Here is a 17,375-nt window from a genome sequence, read left to right as displayed (position 1 = left end):
ACGACACTGTTTATTTCTGCACAGCATTGGCCTGATAAGATATTTCAAGAATTTCTCTCAATCAGTTTTAGAAGTCAAATGAGATAAAGTGCATAGTTTCATGGATCATACCCCAGATAAAAAGAAGTACATAAAGGCTAGCATCTCTATCTGATTACTTTTTATCAGCTTGAACAGCAAGGAGATTTTGGATGTAAAGGGACCTTGATGAAGGTGACTGACCAATTCAAACTTTAAAAACAGGACTCTTTTCCAAGCATGAATCTTTCAGCACAACCACCACAGCCAATGTTCAAAAAAATCTGTTGTTATAATACATCTTCTTTGGGAAAAACAAGATTCGTGAGATTTTCATCACAGGAAATATTCGCTCATTCTTCCGTGGATGGGATAGATTGAATATAACATGGATGGAATATAATATTGGGAAGCAGAAAGGGTCCTGTAGTTAAAGCACAGATAATGATTCATGGGTAGAGATGTCAAAACTGCTGTTCCCACAGCTGTGAAACCTCTGTTTTGTTGATTGTGAGTGTTAAAGTTATGAGGGATCATGACTCAGTCCCAGGAAGCAAGCTGAGCAAGCATGAGTTGGATTTCAAATTGTGTTATACTTAAAAAGGTGCACATTGCAAAGCCTCACACTCACCCTACTGCATTTTATTCGGACTGTGTTGTGAACCTGTAGGCCAGGAACATCTACAACCTGTAGGTGTCTGTCCATCCACAAGAGTAATAGGGTATTTTTCTTGACAGGGTGCTGTTGTGAGCTAAACAGCAAATAGAACAATGAACCATGATAACAAAACTAGATTATTTCCATGTACTATTTCTTATACTTCTCTCATAATAAATCATTGTGGTTTTTACTTACGAACATTACATGAATCTTACACTAGAAATACTGCTCAGGCTGCTGAATATCCATCTTCAGTATGTAACAAAGGAATTTAAATCCTACAATGCTTAGACTTTCAGTCCAGATGGCACAGATTAAATCACCTGCTCTTACATGACATATTAATCACAGGACAGTGATATACAAAGTGTACAGTGAAAGTCTAATCTCTAGAGGCAAGAAATGGCCATCAAAGAGATGACAAAGAAGGCAAACTTCCATAAGCTAAAGTGATGGGCTTCTCTTAAAGTTTGACTTCCAATAATTTTTTTTTTACAGTATGCTTTTACAGTAATCATTCCTTTAATCTGAGCACAAATGCTGATCATTCAGAAAGGTAGAAAGAATTCCTGAATTCAGTAAGTACTTGTCTCCCATCATGTACAGGTGGCTGGCACTGGAACTTTGCTGAGCCTCTTTTGTAAACTCTATAATGCTCACTGCCATGGCTCTGAGAGCTCCCAAATAGCATGGCAATGGGTCAGTTGAGTTTCTACCCACCATGTGCTGGACCCAGGATGAGCAAACCTGGCATCAGATCAGTAAGCAGCTGATGTGTCTCAAGAGTTTCAGAAGAGTTTGATTAATTGGAGTAGAGCACTTACCTTTATGAAAGAAAACTAGCATTTTAATTCATGTGTGCATGCTTGGGAGGACTTTGTTTGTATTGATTTAATCAGATCAGTAAACCGGGGTTTAGTCCGCTGCAGAGCATTTGTATTTTGGAGACATTGGTTCTCTGGCTTCATTCCCCTTTTCTCCCCCTTTCCCCTTCCACTCCTTATAAATGTTAAGTGATTTTCCAACCATTTTGCTAAGATGAAGCTGTATCTGATTAGGTTGCCAAGTTGTTCATTATTCTCCTCTCTCTTCTTTCTATCTGAATATATCTAAGCACGACCCTTGACTGCAGGAAGAATGGTCATTTGGGGAGAAAAAACTCTTACAGACAATGAAAGAAAATATACTGTGTTCTCTTTCATTTGGTCCTTCCCCTTCATTTCTGTCTTCATCTTCTCTTCTTTTCCTGTGGAGATACACACAAAACATTTGAAGAAGTTTCAGGGGCCCATCCATCCCTGGGCTAGACCAGCACCAGGAGGCAGAGGACATTATTAAGGATGCCAGAGGGCAGAGCTGAGGCAGGAACCACTCAAGAAGAGAAAGGTCCATGTTTCTTTCAGAACCATAGTCTGGATCATGGATTGATTTTGCTGGAAAAAACACCTGGTAGATTTGGGTAATCTCTGTGGAAGAGCATGTCTATGTCTAAAGTTAAAATTAAATGGGCATGGGATGGAGCCTTTTCACTAAATCGATCAAAAGCCAAAACCTCCATTATACAGTCAAGGCAAGAGTGCTCACATCCTTCCCTCTTGCTTCTTAGTTTACTCATCCCAACAGTTTTGCAGCAGCTACATCATGTGGAAAATAGCTGCTGTTTTCTATCCAGAGAAGTCCTTCGGAACTCTGCCAATGTTATATACTGTGCTGTAACGGAATTTGGGACAGTTAAAGCTGACAGAAACATTTTCCACTAATGTACAACATACTGAAAATTGGTGAAATCTGCTGGTTTTGCTAACAAAAGTAATTTCTATGTGTGGTCTTTTCTTCTTTTTAATAAGAGGTATTGTCTGACCTCTGCCATTTTAAATTATTAGGTATGAGGGGGAGCAGAAATAATGGCTTCAAAAATGAAATATAGATAAATGTATGCAGCCACAACTTCTTAACTGATACTACCGTAAATGCTTTTATTTAAAACACTTTCGGTTGGTTTCCCACAAGGCGATAAAAAAATATTTCAGCTTTCATTGCTTAAGAAAAATCAAAATATGCAAGTCAGTTCCAGCAGTGAATATGTTACTGAAAATACTAAGGGCAGGTGGAAGTAAATAGATTGATTATGTAAAACCAAGACAATAAAAGCCCAGAAAGCGATTCAAAGCCTGTAAAGAAATTAATGCACTTGGGCCTTTGTTATCTAAAGGAGTCCCACCAAAACCTGCAGGGCCCAGTGAGGCCACCACTGACCTAAGAGTGAGGCAGCTTAGTGCTCTGGAGGACTGAGCCAAAGGTGTTTGTATTGCCAGCTTTTTGTGAAGCTAGTTAGTCCTTCTGAAAGAGGGACCGTTTTAGAGAATTGATGCTTAGACTCCTGCTAGTTTCTTATTCTGCATCCAGGATTACAGAGTAGATAAATATTAAAGAGCTTCTTAATAAAGTTTTATTCTAACCCTAACTTCCTGCACCCCATTTTTCCTGTCAGCATGCCACACACCCAACAGTACATGAGCAGTGAAAAAGAAGGGTTAGTCCTGTCAATCTCTAACCAACTTCTGAAAAAAATGATATTTCTGGAAAGGGTCATTAGGTCACATCTGCACTAAATTCAAATGCTGTTTGTGCCTTCAAGCACAAACTCAACTCCTTTCCATACTGCTTTGGCACAAGTCCCTCTCACAGGCAGGATCTGGGTAAAGGGAAAGTCATGTCTTTCCTCAGCGCAGCACTGCACGCCAACTTGCAGCAAGGATATTGATTTACCCAGTTAGGACCATCCTGGCCAGCCCAGCACCACCTGTCTCAGTGTGGGGCGCGGCCAGCTTCAGGCAGACTGGTTTGCTGGACTCCCTGCAAAGCCAGGCTCAGCATCTCAAGCTCCGGGATGACTACACAAGACCCAAGGGGTCTAAGCTGAGCTGGCTCCCATGCCACTGCCAGATAAATGACAATAGAGTTTCTCCTGCTATGATACAACTCAGTCTCCTGAGAGACATGACTTATCCCTGGGTTCATTTCAATGACATTGCTGAAGTATTTAAAACCTCTCTAAGGAACAATATGGCTTGGGATTTTTTTCCTTCCAAGAGAAGGCTTGTTTACAGATGCAATACACAGCATCACAGAAATCAGAAACAATTTCCTGTAACCCCTGTATCTGTTCTTCAATGAGCTTTTAATCCTGGAGTTACACTAACACATACCTTTCTTTCTCCTGCACTAGCCTTCAGTTCCTTGTCTAACTAAAAGTCAGACTTTGTGCACTCTGCCCAGCAGTTTTTCTTTGCTGTAAAGATAAGAATCCAGTTTGTGTTATTTGAGGGAACTGACCACCAGCAGTACCCTGAGCACTGTGGGATCTCCAGATCCTCAGAGATTAGCGCTGCCTGGAGTTCATAGACATTTCTGCAGAACGTAAAGTTTTAAACCTTCTTTTGGATGTTATCTATGCAACTTCTCTTTTTCTTTCTGGGTTTTTGTTGTTGTTTCTAAAAAGCAAATATGCTGGAAAACATCCTGTCTTGATTTAGTCCTTTAATCTGAATGTTCAAACACAGGTTTTCATTGTCACAGGCTTCCTCTGCAGGTCACAAGGAGGGACAAGCCTTCCTGGAGGTGATTCAGTGGGTCATCAGTGGGCTAAATTTCCTAATTGCTCCACTCTCTATCGAGGAAGTAGCATTGCCAAGGCACCCATGATGAGCCCATTTCTAAAACACTTCTAGCAGTGTGATTGAACACTGTGCCATGTTCGGCTGGAAATTATAAGAAAGGGGTTTATAGCTTCTAGGTCATTTTTGCCAGTCATGTAGGCAAGGTAACACTTCCCTGCCAAAGCATCTTTTTAGACAATTTCCATTGAAAATGCACTGGGAAGACACATCTTCCCAAGGGTAGCATAGAGGCATAATGCCTTCAGCTGTCAGAGGCACCAACTCCACACTTGTAAGTCTACCACAGAGTATAAGTTGTCCCTTCTCCCTTCCGCATCTGCCCAGTTCAGATGGTATTCAAAAGGGGAATGTCATAACAGGAACTGCTTGTTATAAACTTATTCACCTCTGCCTCCTAATCAGAAGATATTTAGATCAATAAGCATATCAAGAAATGGAGCTATGATTTTTAGGCATGTCTAGCTGTCAGGTTTTGGCCAGGAAATATACTGCAGCCTTTGCAACAGTTCAGCTTTGATGAGCCCACTCTGCTTAGGGAAGGATTAAATAGTCAGCTGGGGAGGCCTGGGAAAGAATTGGCTGAAGTCTGAGCCTTAGAGCACCGAAGTACTTGCATGCAGCTGACAGTTTTTCCAGATGTTTAAAAAGCCGTGCATTAGTCCAGCCTCATGGGATGATGTGGCAGGTACATCCCCAGGAGTGTTTGCATATGGTCTGTGACAAGTTTGGCTGTACTTACCCAGTGCCACATGATTTTCCTAGGGAAAAAACTGTGTTGTAGGAGTAAAATTGCCAGACAATATGCCTAAACTGACAAAAGAGAAAAATGGGTGCATGAAGATACTTTCGAACAGTGGGGTGCTACCAGGACTGCAGGACTATGAGGACACAATACTGTAGGGCTTATGTTTGAGCAATGAAATTTGAAAAAAAGGTGGGCTGCACCTAGGGCTGTGTGAGATGAATACCATGATCATAGGCTGCTCCCTGTCCAGACCCATATAGATTCATCAGACAGACAGCTGTCACTCAACCAGGGGACAGTACTGAACAACTCGCTGCAGCAGTGCCCAAGCTGTTCAGAGACCACCTTCTCAAACGAACTCTAGGAATAGCTGCACAAATTGCCTTTGGGGTGGTATCATCAGGAGCCAAGGAGGTTATCAACATCTGAGAAACCCTTCTCCCACTCCTCTTCCTCAGGCTGTTGGGCCAGATGTAAAAGCAGAGGAGGTGCCTTGTGAAGGCAAGGCGGGCGTGAATTTCCTTTCATAACTGACTGAGCCACCCACCAGTGTTACAAAGCTGTCTCATCTATTTTCATTGACAAATATGCCATATGAATTATTTTATGAAAAGTTTCCTGGACAAGAGTAGCTTAGAATGAAATAAACATATTTTCCAGTGAGTTATACAGCAAAAAAGGCACTTGCAAGTTATTTTATTTTTATATATATATCTGTGTGTGTGCATATACATATATATATATATATATCTCCCAGGCAACACAGCTCCCCAGCCATTCCCCAGATATCTACTTGATATTTCTGTAAGTGTTATATCTCCCAAATATGAGAAAGAAAAGACATCAGTATCATGTCCATAGAAGCCTCATTTTATTTTTGGTGCTACAGTGAGGTGAATCAGGAATCAAGCCAGTGAAGAAAATTGCTCTCAGGTACCCTGTATTAACTTGAATACACAATCCTTGAGATGCCGTTATATAATGCCTGGAAAGGAGATGCTGGTGGGGCAGATGATCTCTGAAATGCTACCAGGTAGTTAAGATGAAGTCAAAGCCCAAACCTAGATCTCATTGCTGCATAGTAATTTAGTAAAACAGATTATTCATGCTTCAGATGTTACCTTTTTGTTTGGGAAAAGCAGGTATGTCCTTATGGAAATGTTGACTGGATTTCTCTTGCTTATTTCAAATTTAAAATCCTCCAGAGCAGCAAAGGGAACTGTACAGCTGATAAGCATTTGAGACCAAGGGGAAAACATCACAACGTATCACCAATATTTTTAGTTCCCCATGAATGATTTACATCCCCTTGCACTATCAGATATCTTCAAAGGAACATGTCGAAAGAGGAGAGCAGTGCACTTTGGTTCATGTAAAGTTAAGTTTGCAGCAAAAAGTCCTGTGAATTCAAAGCTCTGAGACCTAGTTCTCATTTCTGATGTTGGGCACTCTTGCAGCCTGGCTTTGAAAAGTTTCTGAGGCTCTGCTGGGGGTTCAGGCTGTCCAGTGACGTGCCTATAGGAAAGCCCCCGCTGAGCTCTGTTGCAGAGCAGCACAGCAGAGCCCAGGTCTCTGTGGGTGACTGGCACAAATGTCTGTTGTTCTCAGATCCCCTTGGCCTTAGCACAGGGGAGCTCAGCCTCTGTCATCAGGGGGCTGGCACACCATCTCACATCAAGGGTGCTTAGCATCCAACTCTCCCAAAGAAAGTCGGGACAATTGGCTTCCAGGTCAGACTGGGTAATCCCTGTTAGTGAGTTTTACAAGCAACAGCAATAGATTTTTTCCTCTACTTTTTTTTTTTTTTTTTCCTTCTTTTTCTTGTGTGAGTGCAGCTTTCCATATTGAAGCAAACTAAGAATACTGAGTGGCAAAAACCTATCTTTTCATAGCCAAATCTATTCTTAGCTGTTGATTGAGAGGACAACTGATATTCAACAATATGCCCAAAATCACCAGGTACATTGCAGAGACTGAGTCCAAAGAAAATCTCAGCAAACAGCACACTGATGCTTTGCCCTTGACATGCCCTTCCCTATTGCAGTGCAGCCTGAGACACGGCTATTTTCACTAGTGGATTATCATTCTTCATTATAGTCACTGCGAAGTGGTGGGTCTCAAACTCTCCAGAGAATATTTAAATACACCAGGAATATATAGTGAAGATGGCATCAGCATGCTGTGTTTTACAGAATCCATGCAGCAAAAGCACTTGATTGCAAAAGTGTTTTGGCATGACTTAATGTTTAAAGGGGTTTTATTTGTTGTCTCATTTTACCCAGTTTTGATTCAGGCACTGAAGAGCTGCAGGTTACCTCCAATCATTGTGCATTTAAATGAAAAAAATAACAGGCACCACCATCATCTTTTCTGTCCTGTTGTGAACTCAGAGATCCTCTGCTTCCACAGATGGCCTGCCAGGAGTGAGCAAGCTCTCTCAGCCCAGGTCTGGAAGTAAGAGCTTTCCTCCTGCCAAGTACAGTGGGTCTGTGGAACATTTTCCATGTATGCACAAGTGTGTCTGTGTCTATGTAAAAGATACAATGTAAGTAGTATAATCTAGTATAATCATCAGCCCTCATTCATTGCTGCAGGAGTTTAGCAAATAGCTGCTAAAAACGTAAGGAGAATGTGACAAGCATCTGAGAACAAATAAACTATTTATTATTTAAAACTGTAGTGAAAAATAGTTTTAATATTCAGCATAGCTTCATGAATTGAAGACACTTTTCTTCTCAGTTCTTACCAAGATGGAATGCTTTTTCTTGGCAGCTAAATGAAAGTCCTTCATTCTCTTTAGAAAGCCATTGCATAAAATGACAAGATAACATCAATATGAGTTATGCTGACTTTTGTCATAGTCTGGCTCTCATACCAGAAGGCCTTAGTTACAGTGACATTTAACATGTTAAATTTACTGTCTATAGAAAGAATTTTGGTTAGAGTGTGTTCAGTGAGGAAGAACTCTCAACTGATGCCCTGTTTAATTAAAAGATAAAATGTTGCCAGGGCAGACTGATCTTGATGTTGCTGTGTCACTACAGAAGAACAGTCTGGTTATTTTTAAAGTGACTCATGAGATGCTTTCTTTCTATTGACTTCTGTTTCAGGAAATTTTTAAGAAAGAGAGTATTTTCAGAACATTCAGGAAATTTGATTAATAGACCTAGGGATTTTTCTCTGGTGCTTATCTCCTCTTACAGCTATAACTGCTGCCACAGCAGCACATTGCTCTGCATCACACTCCAACATTAGGTTTAACCTTCTCTGGAGTAACCAGTGAAAGTAACATCAGGACTGATCTGGATCTGGATCACCATCCAGAGATTCACTTTTTGCCTTTTTTGGTGACTATCAATAAAAGGTAGTAACTAACCCAAGCCTACAACTGTGATTTAGGTCGTACAAATCCCTGAGCACAGGCATATGTCCTGAACACACTAGCATGACCACTGAGCTGTGGAAACAAGTAAAAGAGGACATTTAGATTAGTGACATTCATGGATTTTTTTAAATAAATGACAAATATTTTTTTCTCTCAATATTTGCACAATTTCTTATGGCACTATTCAAGGCTGACCTTCTAAATTGCTTTATGTCAATATGCATTACATTGCCTTGACAAAAGACCTCACTAATTTTGTGAAAAAGGGTAGTTTGGCTCCCTGATGTTCCAGAGCTGCAGTCAAATAGTGAACTCTGAATCTTGCTGTAAACCCAAGAACTATCTTTGTGTCTTTATGAATGATTTTGGGCAACTCTATAATATGCTTTTATTAAACTGCAGCCCCCTCCGAAGTTTTCCATTGTCTCCAGCTAGGATTTGTCATCATGTTCCATGAGGTACTTTCTGCTCCTGCAAAAAATTAATTCCCAAATGTTTACTCATCTTCACTTGCAATAAATTGCTCACATACTTAACTGGTTTTACAACTAAGATCTTTTCCTGAAAAATGAATTACCATCCAGAAGGACAACGTCAATGATATGCCAAGGAACTTCCAAGCTATGGCTCTTGACTGTTTTGTTAAGGGCATACATTCTTAGCATAGGAAGAGAGAAAAATGAGTAAAAAAAAATAAAATGAGGTGTGTTTCTATTAATACAATTGGAAAAGCAAATAAAATCTTTACATCAGTGTGTTAGGACTGAGACTTTCTAATGTAACAGGTTCAGTCCGGTGTTTCTTAATGTTTGTTGCAGAATGTTGTTCCAGAAACAGCACTGAGACACGATGTTTCTCTGAGCCTTTTATTTTGCCAGATTCTGACTGGGAAAACAATAATCTTTGTCAGCTGCAAAGTAAGAAAGTAATGTTGCATTTCCAGTTGAATGGTTCAGTACTGTGCAGAGAGTGGAGGCCACAGTAATGTCACACATTAACACCTACAGGGAACTTGACTACAGTAATTTGTTTCACTTTTTTACCAAGGACAGTTTGGGACAGTTAGATTTATGAAGCCATAATAAAATATTGACCATGTCAGTGGTAGAATTACATTCATTTCACTTTCTCGCTCTTTCTCCCTTACTTGTTTTTAGTGCTGTTCAAAATGCCTTCCTATGTATTTGCACATAGCTGTAAAAGAAACATATTGACTTAAATGAATGATTTAGAATGTAATTTATAATATTCTCATAATTTCAAATTATAATAACATGTTTCCTCAGAGACTTTGCTCAAGTCTCTGGGTATATAAATCTACATTATATTTTCCCTCTCCTTCCAGAAACTTTTAAGTGGCTTACTTCCAAAAGCCCAGCATTGGCATCCTGAGAAATGTTCATACCATAGTGTCCCTGTCCCTCCCTGGATTCCCTTCCCTGCTGTTTTTCTTCTCTGTTTGTTGCAATGCCCACCCTCCACAGAAAGGAATTTGCTTTCTTTTGGCTGCTGAACACTGACACGTAGACAAGCAGAGCAATGGCAGTGGCCTTTCTGCAGGAAGGCATTCACCCTGCTAGAACCCCACTTTTGTGCTAAAGAGCTGCATTTACTTCCAATTGTCTTCCATGGGGGAAGGGAAAAGATTGGTTGTTCCCCACAGCAAGGAATGAAGTGTATATCCTGATGTGGAACAGCTGTTTCCTAATGTGTCTGCTTCCTGTGACATACAACCTGTGGTGGCAGATCCATCCCACGTTACTATAAACCTCAAGGTTAATAAGTGGTTCAGCTTGGTGACCTTGGTGCCTGACCATGAGCTCTCCTCCAAATGGAGGGACAGGAATCATGCCTGGCCCAGTCAAAGTGAACGGATCCCTTTGACTCATAGCTGTGCTACTGTGTATACCACCTGCACCTGAGGAGGGTAAAGAAATTGTTCCTGCTTCTCACCTGGTGCTGTTTGCATGCCTTTTTATTCAGGCTCTTTACCTCTCCCATGCTCTGGGGCATAGGCTACTGTAGGGTTGATGTGTTTGCCCCACAGGTACCACTGTCTTTCCCCCTTGAGCTGTGAGCAAAGCTGGAGATGACAGAGGTGGCTTTGCTAGCCATGGAGTGGGTGCATCTCACTGGAAGAAGGCTCAGATGCGTGTGAGTATCTGAGCCTAACATTAGAGGTACAAGAGCAAGTAATTTTTATGTGATAGCAGTTCATGAAACTTCCATGGCATGAGAGTGAAATCCACTTCTCTGGGGACTTCCCTCATGCATCCTCCTGAGCAATTTGTCAGAAATCCATATTTTTTGGCACATTCGGGATGGGAAGGATGTTCTAGAACCAAATACAAAAGTATTTGGTGCATAAAAGAAGAAAGGCTGAAGATGTTTATCATGGAAGAGAAAAGACTGACTTGTTTCTGGCAAGAGACAAGGCATTTTTTGCACAAAGAAAAATTGAACAGATCTGTCTGTGTTCAGAAAGAATTAGAAGAAAGATACAAACACATAGAGAATTTTTCAAATGTCTTCGGTTGTTTAGAACACAAATACATAGTTTGCCCATGTTGTCTCATGCTATTAGTCCAGCCCTGCTGGTGGACTGTGGTTAAAGAAATGTAGAAGCACTACTTTACAATGGACAAATACTAAGAAAATGAGGTGGTCTGCTTTCTGTTAGTGGTGTGGGAAAGAGTGACGGGTTTTGTAGCTTTGTAATAATATGCAGAATAGTTTCATTCCATTTTTCAATTTATGCCTGTTGCTTATCAGATATGTGTGGGGAGACATTATTTGGTTTGTCATCATCATCCTGCACAGCAATTTCTCAATTGCTTCTGAGTGTCTTGCTTTGGAGAAGAGAGAAGACTCCTGTTTGCTCTGTGCAAACCCTTCAGTTTGAAGGAGAGCAGTCTCAGCCTGCACCACTTTGTATTTATTTGACCTGTCTGCCAACCAACCACAGCATACCCTAATTTTCTTCATATTTTTAAAGTGTTCTGTGACTGTTACCTTTCACTGTACCTTCAATTTTTGTCACTTTGCCTCTCGACATGCATGCCAAGTTCAGGCCTGTGGAATGGTCCTTGGGGCAAGGCAGCCACAGACACTCACACATTTCCCCAGCTGAAGGAAGCTTCAGTTCTGCTCACCATAAGCCATTCTCACCTTATCAAAATATGTAAGGCAGCAGATTTCAGGAGAAAAAATTGTGTTGAGGCCTTATGTAATTCGTGGGATGAGAAATAGCTGTCCATCTCCATTAACAAATCAGCTGGGAACACAGCCTTGGACTTGGGCCGTATCCTTTCCCTGCTCTTGAAAGACCCTTGCCCTCAGCTGCAGGGCAGGACACAGAGCAGAGCAACTTACTGGGAACTCCCCCGTGGCTGGGAGACCCACAGGAGGTTTCTGTGCACACAACTCCCTTACAGCAAGTTCACACCTTAAAACAAACAGATCCCAGGTGCTACCTCTTGAAATACTACCTGCACGGTGAGGTAAATTCCTCTAAAAATACAGAGATGCATGCTGGCAATAAGATGAAGATTTGATCAAGTAGGAATACATTGCTTTTGCTTCATCTAACTGTGAAAATTATATATCAAACTTCAAATGCAAGATAAAGAGATTCAGTTTGTCACAGAAACAGGGAAAATCAAAAAGGAATGGCAAATGTCATGAGCTGCAACCTCACCCACAAAATGAGGTTGGGCTCCCTTCAAAATGAAGCATCCTGCTCTGGAAAATTGGATCCAGACAGCATGCATGCTTAGATATGAAGCAATTTTATTTTGTGGTATTCCTGAGCATAATTCTCTGATCAGCTTTGAGAAATATCTACCATGATGTCATGTTCTGAAGGCTTGAAAAGGTCTCTTCAAATTACACCTGACAGGTTTCAGGCATCCAAGTAAGAGCAATCTGATCCTGTGGATTCAGAGAGCTGCACAGCTCCATCCCTCCAGGCAGGTGTTTCTGCTCTTTCCAGCTGAACTGCAGACAGATGGAGTTTGACAGTGTTTCCCCTTCAGTTGCATCCTAAGGAAAATCAGCTTGCTTTGTCTTTTAGTTGACTCGGGCACAAATAACAAACATTTGACAGCCAGGGGTGTTTTCCCACACTAAATCCATGGATCTGACAGCAAACACTACTGAAACAAAAGCAATAATAAGCAAGTAAATTCCCATGGGCCTGTGAAATTAGAATGTTTTGTAAGAAAGATGCATATTTTTATCTGTGTTATTAATGGCAGATGCAAAGTTAATCATGCTATTGGTACCAAAGATAAGTTAATAACAGGGAGCCCATAGAGCCTTTTCGCTAATATTGCTGTGCCTCAGCTACATTTAAGCTAGACAAAAAAAAGAGCTTAATTGCAACTGTACAAATGGTGAGTTCACATAGCTGTAGCATGTGGACGAAATAAGCTATTAAAAAATCTTCCTAGAGCAAGTCCAGCTTTCTTAAGGATTCCATGGATTTATAGTAAGAAGGACACAGGGTAAAATATTGCAGAAATGAATCTGCAAATTCAGGGAACAAAGGTTGTCAGTAATACTTCTGTGTCTAAGAAATCCACTACTTAGAATATCTATATTTAATAGTCTTAAGCATATAGCAGTGTAATGGAATGGAAAAAGGCTGGCTTAAGAGACTGCTAATAGGACCTTCATGCCAGCCCTTCCTCTGCCGCAGTACCCAGTGATACCGTTTCTGCTATCTGCAATTACAGAATAACGTACCTCCTGCAAGCTTTCTCTCTTGACCTCCAATACTGGAGAAAGGAAAGTTTACATTCTTCTGAGTTTGGGAGCAACTCATAGCTATTTGCTTTTACTAATTGTTCCATTGTATTTCTTGCTCTTGCTGCAATTTCTTTAGCCCAGGTCAAAGGAAAATAGCAGCTTAGCCCTATTATCACAAATGTCTATTGATATAATTGAACCTTGCAAGCACAATGATGCTGCCTCTTACAATTTTGTTATTTTTTAAGGTCTAGGGGTAGATCTCAAATTTAGGATAGCATGCAGCTTTGCAGAAGTATTTCAATGTGATAGTACTTCATCATAAAACTGTTAAGAAGAGGCTAAAACTGACCCCCAAGAAAATAAACCCACTTAAGGGTTCCTGGGTTTTTTCAGTCCAACTGGCCATATGTTTTTTCTTTAAAAGCCTTTTAGTTCAAAACAAGACAAAAGGGAAAAAAGACAGGCAGTTATACAGGTACATTTCTGAAGTGCAGTATATGATGTGGTCGTCGGTACCTCTGAGGGTATACATGAAAAATCCAGCCAGAACAGGACTGATGACAGTTTATTGTTTGTGCCACTTCACAGGTTTCAGAAACACCGCTGAATCTCCTGAAGTCACAGCAGATTTTCCAGGCCTTCAGCAAAGAAAACTAAACCACCATCGACAGTCGCACAGGTCTTCCTCTGCGTTAGAAATTGAGGTGTTAATAAGCTTCAAGAGTCTGTACTGCCAGCTTTCTACAGATATAAACATCACTAGAAATCCATTGGATGGATAGTTTCTTGCTGGTTTGCATAAAAATCACTCCTTTAAGAGAGACTTTCCGCTTGCCCACCCCGTCTGCATGCTTCTAGTGCAATACATATTGGAACCATTGGTTAGGGAGTAAGATCATTACAAAGGTAATTTCTTTCTGCAGCATGACTCAAAGCTGTAATAAAACTTCTATTGGATCGATATCTCCTCAAGTATTGAAAGTAGTCATAAATTTTCATGGCATTAACAGAATCCAGTAATTTGTCACTCAAATGGGTCCAGATGAACAGGGCCTATGAAACTGTTTGGCAGTTGCTAAAGCTATTGAAATAGTGCAGGTAATTTGGAAAAAATGGTTGAGTAGTTATGTCTCAAGTTACAATTTGTTCATCAATAAGATCAGAGAATAACATTCTGCAAAAGGCTGACAGGCTTGTTTCCTGGCTGCCACATTGCCCCGTAGCCTATTCCTCTATGAGTTGAGTTCTGGCAAATATGCTTCATTTATGAATGGAATACAATACTCTCTGCTCTCTTTAAAACATAGATGCTCCATAGCCTTGCAAAACGTGTAAGTACCAACCATCAAGTAGATTGCTTCACTTTCTCAGGAAAAAGCAAAGGGAGAGAAAATACCAAGCAGGTTTCCCCTCAGTTTGCTTCATGGGTGTTATTGTGAGCTACCCGTTAACCTCTTAGTCATTTTTGTCTTAGGTTTTCAAATGAACTTACGATTTACCAATAAACCATGAAACAATGTAAAACTAGATATGTTTTATTTATTTTCAATTGCTTTCCTTTAGCTCTACAACATTTTCCTTTAGGACATTTGGTTCCTTTGTTTTGGTTGAGTTGGGTTTTTTTTGGTTTTTTGTAATAAGAAAATTTGATATGATAGCACAGAAAGAACCTCCACCAGAGTCTGGTTAAGTTATTGCCCTGGTTTCACCCTGGGGTAGAGTTAACTTCCATGTTAGTAGCCGGTGCAGTGCTGTGTTTGGGATTTCTTATGAGAACAATGTTGACGGCACACTGATGGGTTTGGTTGTTGCTAGGCAATATTTATAATAAGTCAAGGACTTTTCAGTTTCTCAGTTCCTGCCAGCGAGAGGGCTGGAGGGGCACGGGACTGCCAAAGGGATATCCCATACCACAGAATGTCATGCTGAGTGTATATATAAGCTGGGGGAAGAAGAAGGAAGGGAGGGACATTAGGTGTTATGGCATTTGTTGTCCCACGAAAACATAACCCATGATGCCATGACCCATGATGGAGCCCTGCTCTCCTGGGGATGGCCAAACACCTGCCTGCCCATGGGAAGTGGTGAATTAATTCCTTGTTTTGCTTTGCTTGCGTGCACGGCTTCTGCTTTGCCTATTAAGATTATTACTTTATCTCAACCCACGAGTTTTATTACTTTAACTCTTCCGATCCTCTCCCCCACCCCACTGTGCAGGGAGTGAGCGAGCATCTGCGCAGTGCTTAGTCCCTGTTCGGGATTCAGCCACAACACTTATTCAAGTAAGGTTTATTGTTTGGTTTTTTGGTTTTTTCTCTACCTCAATAAATGCATTTCTTCGATAAAACACAATTATAACATTTGCTCATCTTTAAAAAAAGCAGTTAATTATTTCTGGAGTATTTGGTATCATTTTTGTTAAGATTTTGGAAGCAATCCTGTTTTTTAAAATGATGATACCCCTTCAGGCCTCTGCTACACTTGAAACCTTTTGTTTCTCTGACAGAGTAGAGACCAGAAGGAAACATGACTGAACACAAAATCTGTTACCAGGAGGTTTCATGATACCGTCATTTGTCTTCATGTCGCAGCAGGGAGACCAGTGCCAGAGCCCGTTTTGTAACATGGTTTCTATGAGCACTGTTGGTACAAGCACGACCAAGAATCAAATTCATCACTGAACACACACAAACTACAAAAAAAGACAATATGACCTTGCCTCTCCATCTTAACAAGCCTGATCTGCACCAGCCCTCCAGAGCATCACATTGAAATCATGCATCACACTGCGCAGGCTCCTATGTGAGCTTATGCATCCCCTGATGCTAGTCTGTCTTCAGTTCTCCTCACCCCCAGTATCCACAGAGCAGGGGGTTAATCAAGGCATGTCTGTGTCCTGGTGACCCCATCTGCCAAAACAACCCTGGAGCTGTCGATCCATCATTTTGCCCTGGACAAGTGCCCATTCGCCACAGGACTGCCAAGCTCTCTAGAGAGTTTATGCCACCGTGACACGACACTTGTACCTCAGGCATATGTATGCAGGCCAGGCTCTACTACTGTCCTACAGAAAAAGGATTTTTCTGTAAGCACAAAGATTTTAAGTCCCCATGATAAAAGTAAAGTGTGCCAACTTTATTCAGATTGTGTTGTTAATTGTTTTCTACTGTAAAACACATGCACACAAAAGCTAAATCTGGAAACGTGTGCTCTGAAATGTCAGGAAGACAGTGACGTGATCAGCATAAGCTTTGTTCTGGTACTTACACGCTGACGTCAAAACTGCAAAGTAAAGGATGTTGTCTAATTTTATATCTGGTTATCTAAGCCCAAAGCCTCCTGGTTGATCTCAATGGTCTTTCTGTACAGATTAGATTGAAATGATATGCTAAATCTTACACATGACATCAGATGAATGTGAAATTAGCTGTGAAAGGCAAATACATTAGTATCTCTTTCTATTTATAGAAACAAAAAGACACAGAAGAATCAGTTTGCTTGATTTACTAAGCAGCTCCGCATGAATTTAAACCATTCTGTGGGTAATATTAAGTAAACAAGTTTAGTTAAAGAGAATGACCAGCTTTGTTCCACTGGCATAAGAAATTATCTACAGAAACATAAGGGAAAAGTTTTTGTCTCATCTTTTCAGATCTTTTCAGAAAACCACTTTCCTTTAACAGAATTTTTTTCCCTCTGTTCTCAAAAGTAAGTTGCTGCTTCTCTTGAAAATGTAACTCAATTATCATGAATCAATTTATTTGTTAAAATGATACTTGTATCAGATTTTATATATTTCATTACTGGTGTTTTTGAACACCAATTTATTAAACTCTTTACATCTACCAATAAAATTAATTTGAAAGCATGAAAAAACAATATTTAAAAAGTTTCTGAAATCCATTATAATCTGTATACTGAGGGAAAATACTCTTCTCATAGCTGCATCTGAGAGGGGCATCTTTAAATCTTTTAAATATATTTAATAATTTTTGATTAATTGGGAAGACAACCATTTAAAGACAGAACATTAGACTAATTCCTAATACAATGCACTGAAGCATATGAAAATAAAAATGCTGTACTGAATCTTGCATTACATAACATGCCTTAAAAATCTTGTCTATTCTTTTG

This window comes from Falco biarmicus, chromosome 5 (genome assembly GCF_023638135.1).
Source record: "Falco biarmicus isolate bFalBia1 chromosome 5, bFalBia1.pri, whole genome shotgun sequence".
In the NCBI taxonomy this organism is placed as follows: Eukaryota; Metazoa; Chordata; class Aves; order Falconiformes; family Falconidae; genus Falco; species Falco biarmicus.
The sequence above is the reverse complement of the archived record's forward strand: the minus strand, read 5'-3'. Positions refer to the sequence as shown.